The following is a 17,596-nucleotide window of genomic DNA, read 5'->3' on the forward strand; positions in this document are numbered from 1 at the left end:
ACCGAGAGATGGCTAAGTTCTGTCTGTTAGCATGAGATAGCTAATCAGTGTTTGTTAGCTGCTCTTTGTTATAATTAATTCTGCAATGGAATACAGGCGCAAAACAAAGTGGCAGGAATTGAACCCAACATGTACATAGTCGAATGTCCTGAGGGACCAATTCATTACAGCCACATTATAGTATTTTACTATGTGAGAAAAACACGAGAGCTTGCCTAACATTTGCAGCTTTTATTCCTCAGTGGCCCAGAAACATTCAACAAACATGTACACAATAAAGCGATGAAAGAAATGGCACAAACAAGTATGTTTTGCCTCCTCTTCTAAGCCACTTTAATTTTAGAACGAGCATATTTGAATGAGCGTGTCCTATAAAAAGAGTCTCTTCCTCAGCCACACAGAAAGGAAAAGAGAGATTTGTGAGAAAGATTTTTAGTTTTTTCAGATAGCGGAAACCCCATCTCATGCCCCTACTATTTTTTTTCTCCTCTCTGCTTCATGATGATAAGATTTACTGGTGTGTTCTGTTGCTAATGCTGTTTATTCAAGATAGCAGTGTTTGGATCCTGAACACCAGTGAGAGTGAGAATTAAAAACTCTGAATCTCGACAGGAGGTCAGAGGGCTGGCGGAGGTTGCCGAGCTGGGTACAGGGTAAAAAAAAAATATATATATTTTTTCTCTGCTTCTTCTCATTTTGGATCTCTGTTTGTTATTGTGCACTCTTTCCTTATCTGTGTATGATTCAATGTTGTGTTCAAATCTCAGGTCAGAAGAGGTTGAAGTCAAGAAATTATGTATTCAGGCTTACCAATGTGCCAACGATTGTAGAAGAATCTCAAAGTTTCATTTGAAAGGAATCGTTAAAGCACATTTATTTAATGTATCATCCACAGTAATATTTCTGTACCTCATTACCTGTGATCTGAATCCATTATTATCAAAAGTTTTATTTATTTTTCCTTCGTTGAATGGCAAAATTGAAGGTGAGCTCTTTTATCAGTACACTAGAGTTCCATTCCACCGGCAGAATGGAAATCGATTTATCAGATATTTTCAAAAATGAATGATTTTTTTTTTGACGCAAGTAAAAAAAAAAATTATTGCGAGATGTGTTTGTAACTCTGTTTGGTAACCAGACACAGAATTTTAATGGTTGAAGATGAACACCTTTACATTTTTTATACTTATGAACAATTTTTTTAACAGTTCTTTGAAAACATTGCCTTGTAGGAATGTTTCGAATCTCAGGTAACGTCTTCAATGTCTTTTATAAGTAATACTTTATATGAAAAAAATGCAAGTGATGTATACAATCTAAGCTAGTTAGTCGTGTCACTTCAAGCAAGGTTATAGGCTCAATAGCTAGAACATTTTTAAAAAAAAATAATTAACCTCTTAACAAGCAAGTGTTATGGGTACCATTATTTCTGATCGAGATGTTTTCAAGTACTCAATGATACAAATACCCACTTGCTATTTTTATTATAGCTCTCAAACAATTACTTACATTAATAATTATGTATAGTAATCTATGTACGTTATTTGACGTCCTATATACGATTTCTTTGAGTCTTAGAACAACTTTTAAACCCTCGAAGCTGAAGCAGTTAAAGACATTTAAGACATTTCAGCTTGCTTATAGAGCGAAGTAAGACGTGATCGTTCGTGATCTGTTTACAGTTTACGTGTCTACGTTAAATAAAGCCTTTGTTGTTAAAATGTTTGGTAATACCACCTTGGGAAACCAATATCGTGGGATCAGATCAGCTAATCTCAGACAGACAGCAATTAGACTGGAGTACAGCACAGAATCCGTCTCATCCGTCTTCTCCTCTCCTGCTTTTTTGCTTTATTCTCTACAAATCCTCTTTGTGCTACTTCGTGGATGTTGCTCACCTTCAAGTAAACAGCTTATGGAACTAAAAGCAATCATAAATTCCTCTAATTGAGACCTTTTACTATAATCAGACTACACATAAACCTGGTTCCTGATGCAACGATGCTTTTTTCTATTTATAAAACTGATTTTTATCTGTCGGCGTTCAAAGGTCAAAGGTCAGCAATGTCTGCACATGCTCCCAGTCCTGGCAACAGACTGCTTCTGACATTGCTTATTTGCTAGCTGGTATGAACATATGGAGCAGTGCATTTAACTCTGTGTTTGTCTTCTGAACAGATGTTTTTAATAGCTTCTTCACTGATGCTGTAAGTTTGTTTTTATAGCATGCTAATCAGCTAGTGGCAATTTTTTTTTGTTGCCGTGAACCTCATCATACTGTACTGACACTTTAATAAATGTTTAATAATTCAAGTTGCACTATAGAAAGGTGAGGTTATATATTCCGTCTATATAATTAGAACTATTGAAGGTTCGGATTATTAGTAGCAAGAGTTGTTATACACACACATTGTCTATTTTTAGTCAAAAAGAAGTGCAAGTTTCCCGTTCCATTTCTGTTTTTAACCCTTTCATGTCCAGCTACTGGAATATTTGGATATTGACAGATATATATACTGAATATACAGCAGTAACACAATAAATTCAATTGTTTTTTAAACAGTACTTCCTGTTTGTTTTGCCTTCAGTAAAATGTGTTGCATGCTCAGTTAGGTTAAGGTCTTGGCCGCCGACTCGGACATATTCCACTTCTTTGCCTTAAATAGTCTTGGGTTGCTTTCCGAGAGTATACCTGGGTCATTGTCCACCTACACTGCGATGCACTAACAGGTTTTGAAGTATTTGGCAGAATGTGAGCAGATATAGCCCTGTACATGCCAGAATCCATCCTGCTGCTTTGGTCAGCAGTCACATTATCAATAAATACAAGAGAGCCAGCTTTATTTACATAAGATGACTTGGCATGGTTCAGATCATGAGCACTACCTACACTTTTGCAGATTATTCTCTTCTCATAATTCTGGCTCATATCTTTTCATAGGAGGTTGTTCAAGAACTGTATAAGGTTTATCTCTTATTACTGTAAAGTCACATCTGGGCTTCCTGTTTTGTCCTCCTTGACGGTGTTAAAAAGTCCTGTAATTCATAAACCTATCCCTAATTTGGATGTAAATACCTTCAATTAAAAAACAACACCCTTAAATTTAAGAATATTTTGAGTATTTAAATGCAGTTCTAATAGTATTTGGTAAATACAATGTTTTGTCTTCCTGCCAATGGTCAGTGGTGTCTTAGGTGGTTAAGCCTTTGGGTTGTTTGTTAGAAAGTCAGGGTTCCAGCCCCAGCACCACTAAGCAACCCCTGCTGGGGCAAGGCCCACAACCCTCCCTGCTCTAGGGTGCATTATAGCTGCCTCTGCACTCTGACCTGACCTCCAATGATGGGTTATGTGAAGAAAAGTATTCCACTGTGCTATAATATATATATGACAAAATAATACAGGCTACTTCATTTTGTCTATCTCAAAATAATGCATGCTCAGTACTCAGAGAACTACTTCATTTTGTGTTAAAACTGTATACAGTATACTGTATACTGTAACTGGACCAAATGATTAAAAATTCAAGAAATTATGTATAAAACATTTTACTTGTATATATATATATATATATATATATATATATATATAAAACAAGTAAAATAAGATACACACACACACACACACACACACACACACACACACACACACACACACACACACACACACATATATATATATATATATATATATATATATATATATATATATATATATATATATATATATATATAACAAGTAAAAGACAATATTTTATACATAATTTCTTGAACTTTCAATAATATATGTATATATTGGTAACTAGTGGCATAGGTATTCTGCACATCTAATACATGATGGTGTGTTCAAATCTAGATTAAAGCATAGGATCTGTATTACGTGAGTCTTAGGAGAAGATTGCTAAAGTGTGTGCGTGTGTGTGTGTGTGTGTGTGTGTTTGTGTGTGCTGTGTGAGTGCTGGTCTTCTTTTATAATTAATGCTGCTGTCTGTCACTGCAGTTCATCTTGGCATTTTGTAAAATCTTCTTCCGAAATTCTCTGCAAATCCCCTGCAGGCTTACAAATCCCTTTAAATCTCACTCTCTTTCTCTTTCCTTGTCCCTTCTTCTTCTCCTATTTGTCTTAATTTCCTCTCCTTGCTTCCCAGCCCCCACCGTCCTATTTGCCATTGTCTTTACAGCTGTTTGTCAAACTCTGTACTTTCTCCTTTTCTTTTGTTCTTCATTCTTTTCCCATGTTGTTGTTTCTTTAATATTGTTATTCCTATTGTACTTCTACATGTGTGTGTTTTATACACTGGTCTTTTGATGAACTAAGCTTTGTCCCATGCTTCTTCTTTCTCCAGCTCTCCGTTCATCCCCCCAGGGTGTTTGTGTGTGTGTGTGTGTGTGTGTGTGTGTGTGTGTGTGTGTGTGTGTGTGTGTGTGTGTGTGTGTGTGTGTGTGTATGTGTGTGTGTGTGTGTGTAGATCTGTCAGAGCCGTTAAGAGCAGTAGCAGCACCAAGCTTCTCCGATTACACCGTGTTGAGGATTAGTACTCCGGCATGATCTGCATGCTCCTGTACTGATATCCGTTGTAACACACACACACACACACACACACACACACACACACACACACACACACACACACACACACACACACACACACACACACACACTTATATGGCATGCAAAGTGGTGGAGAAGGATACAGTCTAAATGGAGTTGTCTATCTAGTTTTTTCATGCAAATTTTTAAAAATGCAAATTTTCTGCCTAATGGCTTGTAATTTCCATCTAGGAAAAAACAAAAAATGTGACCAATAGTAAAAAAAAATGTTTCTCAGGAGCAGATTTCAGCAAGTGAAGTCAAAGGTGAAGAAATTTACCTTTGCCATTACCTTTGAGATTAAAAATTCAATTAAATCCTTTATTTGTACAGATCAATGGATGGTGTCTCAAAGCAGCTTTACGGAAGAATAGAATAGAATAAAAAAATGAAAGTTTAAAATTAAATTACTATTTATCTCTAACATCAACCCCTAATATCTATCCCTAATGAACAAGCCTGAGGTGACAGTGGCAAGGTAAAACTCCCTGAGATGACATGAGGAACCTTGAGAGGAACCAGGCTCAGAATGGAACCTCATCAAAAAGCTCAAAGCTGACTGACACAATGGAAGTTCAAAGATGGTGTGATCTCTGATCTCCAATATCACTGCTTCCGAAGTAAGACGAAAGCAACAATAAACTTTTCTACATTGTTTAAACAAATTAATAATTGAAATGAATTTAGAAATCCATCACTCTTTCACACCTTTGTCTTTATTTCTAGACCAACATTGTGAGTATTTATTTATTATTCTGGCTTTGTAGAAGCCAACATTCTGTTTTCCTATTTAAGCTTAGACAAAAATTTATCGAGAGTAACTCCTCCTAGAGCTTTCGAGCCATATGAACCAAATTCGGATATGTTGTAGACCCCAGTCTGAAGTTTGTTGCTTTTACTTTTCTAAGCGATCTGAGTACCGGTACTTCCGGTACCGGGTCTCAAATTTGCCTTTTTTCCCATAGACTCCCATTATAACTTTTGGAGGTTTATAACTCGGCAAGCTTTAGAACTATCTGCACCAAACTCGGCGAGCTCCTTTAGGGTGATACTCTGACCAAAGATTTAAATTGGTGTACTGACTGGCCTTTCGGTTGTGCCGCAGCCCCGCCCCCAAAACATGCAAGATCAAAAAACTTTTTACAACATGGACATGTGACATATCAAAACACTCAGAACAATGAGGGGAACTTCCTCACATGTATTCTGATGACGTCACGTGATGTCATGTGATGTCATGTGAAAATAAATATATTGCACAAAATGGGCATGTGACATATCAAAACACTCAGCACAATAAGTGGAACTGCCTCGCGGGTATTCTGAAGACGTCACGTGATGTCACGTGAAAACAAAAACACAAAAACAACATGGGCATGTGGCATATCAAAACACTCAGCCCAAGGAGCGGAATTGCATCACAGGTTTTCGGATGACGTCACATGCTTGTCTCCCCTTGCCTCCAAATATTTTGGCACCCTAGCGCTCCACTAGGTATGTCCACTTGCCTCCAAAAGGTAACACTGACCCCTATGTCCACTTGCCTGCAAAAAGCACCGGCCTTTGCGAATACTTGCCTCCAAAAAAGCCAACATCAAAGTTTGTTGTGACAAACTTTATAAATCTAGCTTTTTTATTTGTTCTTGTTCTTGTTCTTCTTGCAATAGCAGGAAGGAAACAACATACACCTCCTACTTTTAGTATTTTAATCTCATATTTAAACATTAAATGCTAAATCTATTAGTGTCAAATTGGATATTTTTGGGGAGCAGTGTTGATAGGAAGACGTGTCTTGTTTTTCTAATTTGCAGGCAGATGTTTACTTAGTGCTCAGAATCCCTCGGGACGATAACACACACACACACACAGAAGTCTAAAGAAAAGAATAAAACTGAAAGGAATAAAACAAACGTGATGCAACATGGTACTTCAATAATAGATATGTTTTGAATTTATTGAAGAATTGATTTTTGCAAGTCATTTTGAATTACAGCTACGGGACAAGGAGATGTGTTCACACTGTCTGTCTGTCTGTCTGTCTGTCTGTCTGTACTACTGTATTCTCAGTGTACGACAGTGTGTCATAGAGAGAGCACTTTTTTAGCAATTAACCTTTTTGCCACTCACTAGAATCTGACATCAGAAAGCATTTAATCATTGCCATGGAGGGAAACATATGACGTGGGAAAAAGTGTTGATATTTTTCCTTTTGATATTGCAAAATACAGTCTAAATGGCAAAAGAGGCAGTAAAAAATGCTCAATTATGTACACTTCATTTGAAATTCTTCCCCTGATGCAGTTTAGCAAAGTTGCAAGATTTCCACCATATTTTCCTTCTCAGTTTGCTTTCATTTTAGGATTTCTCTCTCTCTCTCTCTCTCTCTCTCTCTCTCTCTCTCTCTCTCTCTCTTTTTTTTTTTTTTTAAGAAAAAAACTGCACATTCTGATTTGCATTCATGCATCAAGGCCACATTTACACAGAGGGCAAAGTATTCAATGATCTTCTGAATTTCCTTTCCTTGTTCCCTTCACACCTTATCTTCAGTGACTGTACTCAGCAAAAGATGTAATGTGAAAGGAAGGAGAAGAAAAAAAGACTAGACTGGAAAAAAAAACCCTCTTCTTTTGCATAAAATGGCAAGTGAGAGGAATCTAAAACAGTTGCTGAGGAAGTGTTCGGAGATGAATGCATTAGCATAACTTAGTGCCTGGGAAGTAATCATATGTCTCACAGTGTGAGGATCCCCTATGGTCTCGTCTTTGTCCTGTCTTCGAGTTAAGATCCTGACCTGTTTGGTCAAGCGTGTCTGGTAGTTTGAGAAAGAGTGTGTGTGTGTGTGTGTGTGTGTGTGTGTGTGTGTGTGTGTGTGTGTGTGTAGGTATGTGTTAAGGGGACTAGTATTGAGAAATGTGATTTAGCAGGTTGTATCGCTGTGTGAAGCTTACAGTGTCTCTGGCTTAATCTTAAGCTCAGGTTCCTGTCTGTGTGGCATTTCTGTGCATACTCTCACCCCATCTCCCACTGGGTTCATTCACCGTGTCCCCGATGAGGATAAATGACTTACTGATGATCAATAACGTTTGAATGTTTTACCATGCAAGCATATCATCCTGTCAACCGATTTGGATACAAAAGCAGAGATTTGTCATTAAATTGATGCCATGTGGCAGATGCCCATATCCAATGTGACTTATATTTTAATCTTATTTCATACAACTAAGCAATTGAGGGTTAAAGCCCTTGCTTAGGGACCCAGTGGTGGCAGCTTGTTGGACCTTGGTTTTGAACTCACAACTTCGGACCAGTAGTCCAACACAACACCCCACATTATCCCTTGGTCAGGGTTGCAGTGGATGCAAAGTTTATTCTAGGAACACACCCTGGATGGGTTGCCAGTCAATCACAGCACGCAATGGACACACATTCAGACCTAGAGTCAACAGTTCAGCAGCTTTGTGGAAGTAGGATACTTCCTGAGATCCTTGTGAACCTGGTGAACACCTGCACAAACACAACCACTTTTGAATCTTTGGTAAACAAAATTTGGAAGGTGAGGATTAACCTGAAGAACTTAAAGAAACCCTCAGAACATCCAAAGAACATCAGCAGCACTGACACTGAAACAAGACACCGTGATCAGACGTCTGGGGATTGTAGGCAGCATGAAGGACTTATATTTTGGGGGCTTGGAGATTGTGGGTGACTTTTAGTTTTTAGGTTCAGTAGAAGCAGAACACATATCTCAATATCGCTAGGAATCTGGGATCAGAGTAAAGCATTAACATCACCCTTGGATCTGTTAGTTGTTAAGGGCCTCATTCAAGGACCCAGAAGTTACAAGACTGTAACAAGACGAGATAAGATTTGTCCTCACAAACTTTCACTCAAAACTACAGCACATTAACTGCTGAGCTCTTATTGCCTCCAGGTAAGCCAGGTGGAAATCAGAAAGAGCAGGGATTTGCTAACAGGAGAGGAACAAGTGCTAGCATACTGTACTGTATGTGAGGCTAAGTGCAGAACAGGCATTAGGAATGCACTCGTAGGCATTGTACAATGTACCACATGACCACCTTTTTACCACTTGTCTTGATTTCAGACACAGGGGAACTGAGTGAATTATTGGTGGCTTTCGCTCTGAATAGCAGTCCCAGAACTCTCGTGATTGCTTTTGTGTTTGCTACATGCTTTACCTTGCTACTACACCAGTCCCGATTTTGTCAAGTGACAAACGTCTCTGAGTCAAAAATGTCAATGCTTGTGTTAACTTTATCATCTTCCTATTAGGTTAGCAATCTCTGACTAGTACTTTTTAATCACCTAGCATGTAATTAATGCTGGAGAGGTAATGTTAATAATGCTAGCTAATCTAGTTACTGTTAAGTGTGTGTGCATATTGCTCTTTTGTTGTACAAGGGGAGATTATTAATGTTGTTCACCTAATTTTTTTGTTAATGCCTTTGCTAACTACGATTTGCTAACTTACAATTTACGCGGAACAAAATCCAACAGATATTCTTAGTTATATCTCTAATTGGCTGAGGACTGTTACAATCTGTTAGCTGTGTGAGAATTAACGCAATTACAATATAGCACGAGTTACATTAATGCTGGCTCACTTAAGATGCCATGAGTTCAAAACATTGTTCAAAGTTACAATGAAAAAGTTTCAAAGTTTTTTTTAAAAAAAATAAATGGGAAAGGGAAAGAAGTGCTAGTTGAAGTGTTTCTTGAATAAGTAGGTCTTCAATCGCTGCTTGAAAATACCCAGTGACTCAGCTATCCAGACCATAGGGGAAGTTCATTCCACCACCTTGGTGCCAGAACAGAAAAGAGTCTTGTCATATATTTGCTTCTTACCCTGAGAGATGGTGGAACCATTCGAGCAGTGCTGGAAAGATCGGAGGGTGCGGTGTGCAGTGCGAGGAGTAATGAGGGATTTGAAGTGTTTGTTTCTGATTTGAACTCTAGTTAAAATGCAGTCAATATTGCTAGTAAAATATGGGAAGCTCATTAGCTCACCTATGGACACTATCTAAGTCACTGCTGCTGTATTTATAAGAACGAACACTTAAGAAAGTGGTGGCTTCAGGACTGGAGTGGTATTGACATGTCTTGGAAGAGGTTACACTCTAATCTGTCTCCACCATGACAGCTGTGAAGAAGTAGACCATCTCTCTGGACCGTCCATGCTGGAATACAGGTGAAGTGATTGGACCACATTTGTAATTCAAACAGTTTCTTGATTTTGTCAGTGTGAGACAAGAAGGAGTGCTGCCTCAAGCATTTGCATTCCTATAGACGTCCTCATCTTCATTTCAGCATTTTAGAAAATCACAGCCTGCTCACGGAGATCACAGTGCATCCAGAGCTCGAGGGAGCGGAGGGGGGGAGGGGGGGGGCAAGACTCATTTGCAAATGCCTGGGATACTTAGCGTTTGCTTTCAGTCTCTTTCTGTGACTTTTTTAATAATAATAATAATAATAATAATAATAATAATAATAATAATAATGAAACACTTTTCTATTACCATATTCCATTTTACAAGTTTAGGAAATGCTACATGTGGCAACAGCAGGTTAGGGTTAGGGTTAGGGTTAGGGTTAGGGGTTAGGGTTAGGGGTTAGGGTTAGGGATAGGGTTAGGGAAACCACGTGAACCAACCTTAAGATTTGATGACTGGCTGGGCGTGACGTAATATACAAATGAGCATGCCTGATTGACAGCTCATATTCTGAGACTCCCAAGCCTGCTTTAAAACTAACCCAGAGGTATGAGTAAGCAGAATCAAGAGTTAGTTTGTTCAAAGTTCTTAATTTCCCTCAAAAAAAGGCATAATTGTGATGTAAACAGAACTTTTAGAGATCCCTAGAAGAAAAAAACTGAAGATCCCCTCAGGGTAAGATATGGAAACGTCTTTCCAAGTTTGGATCGTATTAATCTACATACTTATACAATTAGCCCATGCTGAAAATGAATTTGAACTAAAATTTAGACTGTGTTGTGGCATAGCTTTTAGTAGAAACCTATTCTTTTTAAAAAGAAATCTGAAAACTCCTTTAGTGTACTTCTCACTTTTACTCACTCATTTTCTACCACTTATCAGAACTTCTCGGGTCATGGGGAGCCTGTGCCTATCTCAGGCGTCATCGGGCATCGAGGCAGGATACACCCTGGACGGAGTGCCAACCCATCACAGGGCACACACACTCTCATTCACTCACACACTCACACACTACAGACAATTTTCCAGAGATGCCAATCAACCTACCATGCATGTCTTTGGACCGAGGGAGGAAACCGGAGTACCCGGAGGAAACCCCCGAGGCACGGGGAGAACACACACACAAGGAGGAGGCAGGAATCAAACCCCCAACCCTGGAGGTGTGAGGCGGACATGCTAACCACTAGGCCACTGTTCCCCCCTTTAGTGTACTTCAGCCGATAAAACCTTTAACCCCCCACCAAGAGTGAATTTGTGTAAATCTACTTAACTATAGTGTTATAACCATTACACTGGCTAAACAGTAAAAACAAGGGTTCTTTGTATTAGTCAGTTTCTTTGCTTTCTAAACAGGCTCTATGTGGAAATAGAAATCCTCAGTTGTCGGTTTCTACACAAAAGGCTTCCTTCAGAAATCCAACTCAAGGCCTGTGAGTCAGCACGGCTCACTGTCTCGTCTCATGTGGCACTTACAAACTTGGAAAAAAAAAATATTGAAATATCCTGTAGTGCCTACCACTCAACACTTTCAGCTTATCTTGAATTCACAGCAGTCCCGTAGCATAGTGACTGCTGATGTCACGTACGTGCCACGGTTCATCATGCCTGGATTTACATTTCATAGTGCTGGTGAAACTGTACACCAATCCGCCATGTGTCACGCAAGTGTAAAGACCAGAGCTGCGTCCGATGATCCGGATGATCTACTGCTTCTGCTGAGATGCTGCACAATGGAGCCAGTGCACACTGTGCTATCCCATAAGGCAATAAGACTGGAGCGGAAGAGCTGTCAGAATCCAAAATGACAGAAGGAAGAGTGTCGACTCTTTTTAAGCGGAAGTACTGTAGGTATTAAACGTATTGTTGTTTCATGTGGTTAAACCATACAGTACTTGTTGAACATCTGAGTCTAATGTTAACTTGTTGAAGGTTAAAATAGAAAAAAATGTGGTTATTATGATATCGTAGGTCACATGGCAATGCTAACATGGTAGATTGATACTACGAACATATATTTATCAGTGTGTACCGTATCAACAGCCGAGTAGTACTGATCTGAATTCAGTAGGCATTGTCACAGTACATTTCTTCATAAGCATACCAAGGGAGTCTAAAAACAATACACTAACACATCAGGTGTTGTTTTTTACTGTGATTCATTGAATTACTAAAATGGATTATTCAGTGTAAAGAGCTACAGGTACATCGATGGAGTACAATGAGAAGTGAGACTGGGGATCAAGTGCATGTTCTTAATTTACAGGTGTTATAATTTATCTTGCAGTGATAATATTAAAGGTTCGACAACTTCATTTTTACCAAGTGATTCAACAGAGTAGGAGACTAGTGATCTTCTGCAGTTCAACAAAAAACTTGTAACATGATGTGAAGGTCGAAAGTGGAATTGGACTCATCGGGTTTGTTTCTGCTTTCAGAGCCTAGTGAACTGGTGTTCTGCACTTCAGCACTTCTGTTTTAGACAAAAATGCAGAAAAATATCTTAAGATTTTAGACTGAACCTTTCATCGGTGTAAAGCGGAAACATTCGGCTCGTAGAAATATAGAAAGTCACCCAATTATTCATAATTTGTAGTACATATTTTGCCCACAAGACCAACATTAACCTCATTACAAAGCAATCATGGATTTTAGCCCCCTGGGGGGTTTTATGAAGTGTGTTTTTTAAAATATTCTAGTAGTTTCCTATCCACATAATTGAACTCTTACACTGCGGCTGTATTATATCATTTAATGTTGTCATTCAGCTTTAAATGAATTTAAATATACTGCCACAATTTTTTAACTTTAACCTGTAATATTCAAATCCTAAAATAAATCCAAAGCCCCATGAAGAATATAAAGCTCAGTGTGATAGACCTATCACATAAAACTAGGTGAGACTCTGCGAGAAACAGACTGTGGGATGTCCCGGGTTCTATGCATCGCACAGGTTTCCATGTCACATCATGTTTTCAAGTTAGTCAATTAAAATGTAAATTTGGACACCTCCTGCTGATTTGTATGTACTTCATGGCTTTATGCACCTTGCAGGTTGTTCAATCTAGTCAGCCAGGTTTTGTACACTGCCACGCTTTCTTACTCGCTTGGACAAATTCCGACAACTTGGACAGGAACGCTGTGAGCGTACGTATCCTGCTGCCGTCACCCAGCCAGATGCTTTCGCAAATTGAACTGGTAACTTTTCACGTAGTGTAGTTATACCTCGAGCGCTTTGGTGAGGATCGTTTGTGTTTAATTTTCAGATAGGCAAAATAATTCAGTACGAATTCGAATGAATGATTTCAAAAATGTGTATACAAATACTAAAATATATTTTATTCTGTATATTCATTTCATAGATCATATATGTAATGTGCAGTGCACAAAAGAATGGACTAAAAGTCCATATATATATATATATAATTCCTTCCATTTCATTCTCTCTCCCTTCTTTCCTTCCATCCTTCCTTCCTTCCATCCTTCCTTCCTTCTTTTCTTCCTTCCTTCCTTCCTTCCTTCCTTCATCCATACTGTTATTTTTAATATTTCAGTCTTGTTCTTTATAACCGGACATTCTGGGGTCACTGAAGAAGAGTTCACATATCTATTTATTATTTTTTTTTTTACATTTGTTTATTTCTAAAAAAAATATTTTTTATTTTTTTATTTTATTTTATTTTGGCCATGCCCAGTTCGCGATTATATTTCCAAATACAAATACAGCTAAATATTTGGAGTACTAAACAGATATGGATGCAATGCCATATATGCTATATTAGACCCTTGTGTTAAACTATACCTGAACTACAAAGATTAGCTGGGCTAAATGAGATATAATTAGACTGTGTTTGTTTGCCTCTAAGGCTTCACAGGTTCAATGCCTTATTTAGATAACTAACTAATGAGATGCCATGGGATTTTGTTTATGAGTGAGGTGAAATAATTTGCATTTAATAATTAGGAAGCCTTTAATCCAAAGCAATTTATAAAGAAGTCAAATGAAATCCAAATAGTCAATGGCTCTCTAGTAGTCCGGGGATTTGAACACCATTTTATTCCAGTTTAGTCATAATCGCTCTCTTGCGACTCTTCCTTATCGATGCACTTGGAAGTGTGCACTTATGATCTTACTTTGTACAGATGCAATTGGCCAGTCTGTTTGAAAGCAGGCAGAGGAAGACCAACGTTTCACTGTGGGAATGATTGTTTCCTTGAACTCCACTGCCAGTGGCCAGTAAGGAATTAAACTCGCAGTCTCCTGCTGATGAGGCCACATCACTTGAGAGCTCCTAGAACAAAACCCCTAACCTTAACAACTGACCCATCTTTTTCATAAAAAAAAAAATGCGACTGTTCTAGCCAGCAAACTGGATTATAGCAAAATGGTGTGGTTGAACTTCATAAGCCTCACTGGCTTCTGGTGTGCTCCAAAATAAATAAATAAATAAATAAATAAATAAATAAATAAAATAAAATTATGTAATATTAGCAAATGTTTTAAAGTCAGCCGAATCTTTTTAACCTTTTTTTTAAGACTACATTGGCTTTTCATATCCCGAGCAGAAGTAAAAAAAAAAAACGGCCTTATCGGACATTTTAATAATCAAAAGAAAGACTGTTGGCTTTCAGCAGGAGGCGGTTTTTCCTCTGTTGGATAATCATACATAGACTTTCAGTGGTTGAAGACAATGCCTTTATATTTTAGATGCTTATTATCAAGCACTTGGGGCATCTTAGACATTATTAGTTTGGAATTATTAGTATTTTATGTATGTTTTGCACCTAGTAGACTAGATAAAAACAGAAATAATTAGGAAAGATTAGAAATTCATCAATGTCTACTTTCATTTGAGCCATTAACCACCAGTGTGGAGTGTGACATGGCCAAGAAATTCAGTGCTGAATATTGGAACAAAATGGCATAAATTCCATTTGGCCTCTGGTAAAACAAGCTTTTTTAAAATCCTTTTTGTAAATTAACTTGATTGCAGGGGGCACGGTGGCTTAGTGGTTAGCACGTTCGCCTCACACCTCCAGGGTTGGGGGTTCGATTCCCGCCTCCGCATTGTGTGTGTGGAGTTTGCATGTTCTCCCCGTGCCTCGAGGGGTTTCCTCCAGGTACTCCGGTTTCCTCCCCCGGTCCAAAGACATGCATGGTATTTTGATTGGTATTTTTGATTGAGTGAATGAGAGAGTGTGTGTGCCCTGCAATGGGTTGGTACTCCATCCAGAGTGTATCCTGCCTCGATGCCCGATGACGCCTGAGATAGGCACAGGCTCCCCGTGACCCGCGGTAGTTTGGATAAGCGGTAGAAAATGAATGACTGAATTAATTTGATTGCAAAGACTTTTTTTTTCTTTTAAGAAATAGTAGGAACCAGATCACAAGCAGAAAATCTGAATTGTTGTATCATAAAATAGAAGAGCGAATCCTGTTACGGTATGCAAATTAGCGCTAGTCAACATCTGTTTACCAGAAGATTGTAGCCCTGATTGTATGTATTTTTTTTTAGAACAGGGGTTTACTGTAAGTAAAAATCCAGACAGTAGGTTTAAGTCTAGGGTTAGTCTATTGTTTTCTTCAATGTGTATAGAAATTTAATTTGAATTTGAATATGTTTTCTGAAACACATTATATGGCTCAAAGTTTCTGGATATCTGATCGTCACATTTATATACACTGTTCAAACTGTTTACACAAAACTGGAAGCACACATTTGTCTAGAACGTCTTTATATTCCATAGCATTAGAACTTCCTTTCAGTCATGTGAAGAAATTTCTTCTGACTACTTTCCAGTACAGCTTCAGAGAATTCAGACCAAATTCCGGTAACTTACTGAAACACGATGTTGCTTTTTCCCCCTGTTTATTAAAAACAAGAAGACAAATTCACTTAATTGTTTAACACAAGCATGTATCCCCTGACATCGTCTGACAGAACAGCTTTGAATCGCTCTGCCTTAGTCTCATCTAAGGCGATGGTCCTCCAAGCATGCAAAAAATATACTCGTGACTCGGAGACAGACAGCTCGATGCACAAAGAGAGAAAGAAAGCGAGCAAAAGAGCAAGAGTGAGAGAAGAAAAAGAGAGATGCTGGAAGGTAAACAAGTGCGCCTCGGTTTTCAGCTGACTTTCTGCCTACCGACAGGAATGAAAAGTGTGACCTCAGCGAGCGGAGGGCGAGTATGGAAGAGAAGAGCAAACACAGACGATAGAGTCTGATAGAGGTCACGCACCCAAAAAAAAAAAAAAAGTTTTACGATGTACTGCCATGGCGGCGTACCATGACAACCAAAGCTGAAAAGCAAATACTGGTATCGATAATGATGAACGTGTTTGCTTAAAAAGATCTAGAAGTTTTCCAAACCGTGTTTCAAAACACATCTATTTCTATTTCTATTGCTGATGAGCAGACACAAAGGTTTATGTTAATAAATTCCTTCAGATATTTGATCATTTGTATAGTAACAAGTGAGCAGATGTTTGGAAGGAGTCTCCAGTGTCAGAGCTTTAAAGGCACTTTCGATGTTAGATCAGTCTCAGTGGGATGAAAAACTGCACTTTTGTTTTTGTCTTTTCAAGTTCAAGCGAAAGATTAAAAAAACTGGTGAGAGAATCAGAGATTCTAATATGATATTTTTTAGACGTTGCCATTCAACGACACATTAATAAACGTAGCTGTAAACTGACACAAACTACGACGTGTCGAGTGAACGATTATTAAAAAAACAACAACGTGTTAATAAAAGATGCTTTGCTGTTTTTATGTATTTTTCATCCTGTTCCATTTCTGTCACCCAGCTGCCTCACTGCTGCTCTTACAGGTGCGGTGGCTCTCTCTCTCCCCCCGTCCGTCCTCTTTCCTCCCGTTCCCTCACTCTTCGGTAAATGTCAGAACAAGCTGCTGCGCTTCCCACACGGCGAGACCCGCCAACCTCATCGCCTTGGCAACCCCAGTCTCTCTCCCCAAAGAACAGGAGAAAGAAGCCAGAAAGGACGTGAAGAAAGATCTTTTATGTTGTCATCACTCCCCCCAGACCCCATATACACTCTCACACTCTCTCACACACACACACACACACACACACACACACATATGCATCAGTGACCTAACTCAGCCCTGCAGCATGTGTGTGCGCTCCCAGGCCGTCTCTCTCTCTCAAGAGAAACAGAGTGAAAGTGTAGACACACATGGTGCACCTTGAATGGCTTTATGATTTATAAGCTTCGATTGTGACAAGTTTATTTGCTTAAAGCTGCACCACTGACAACATTCGGCACTGTTATAATACAAGCCTATGTGTGAAACGTCTTGCAAGAGGCTGCGTGCTTATGCTAAATGACCTTCACAACACATACTGCTATACAGCCCTAGAACATCTGAGTTTAATTTCAACTAATTTGGTAATAACTCAAATTCACCGCACAAACAAACACAACAGACTCTGCTTAAGGAACTATAATCCCAAATATGTGTGTTAATATAACATATAATATAAAGAAGTTTGCTGGAATGTTTGATCGTTATTAAATTCACTGCAGGAGAATTTCTTTCACATATACATCATCTGCCAGCAAATCTAGTCTTTTCAGATATTAGACCTTGATCCTTAGATCGACTTCAACATCTATTAATTCTGCCAACAATGCTAATGCCGTATAAATCCTACAAACATTCGATCGCTTGTTTTTGAGATATGACGTAAATGAGAAGCTAATGAGACCCACACACACATATGGATGGACAGGTGGAGGATTACAGTTCTACTAAATGTCGG

The 17,596-nt window shown here is 38.6% G+C and overlaps 1 long non-coding RNA gene across 1 annotated transcript in view; it reads left to right on the forward strand.

The window, feature by feature from the left end:
* Positions 1-511: 511 nt before the first annotated feature.
* LOC125145942 overlaps positions 512-17,596 on the forward strand; it is a 29,618-nt gene continuing 12,533 nt past the window's right edge. The window contains exon 1 of the long non-coding RNA XR_007144429.1: positions 512-653. This is a non-coding gene — a long non-coding RNA (uncharacterized LOC125145942). The remainder of the gene's footprint in view (positions 654-17,596) is intronic.

The sequence above is a fragment of the Tachysurus fulvidraco genome, chromosome 11 (genome assembly GCF_022655615.1).
Source record: "Tachysurus fulvidraco isolate hzauxx_2018 chromosome 11, HZAU_PFXX_2.0, whole genome shotgun sequence".
In the NCBI taxonomy this organism is placed as follows: domain Eukaryota; kingdom Metazoa; phylum Chordata; class Actinopteri; order Siluriformes; family Bagridae; genus Tachysurus; species Tachysurus fulvidraco.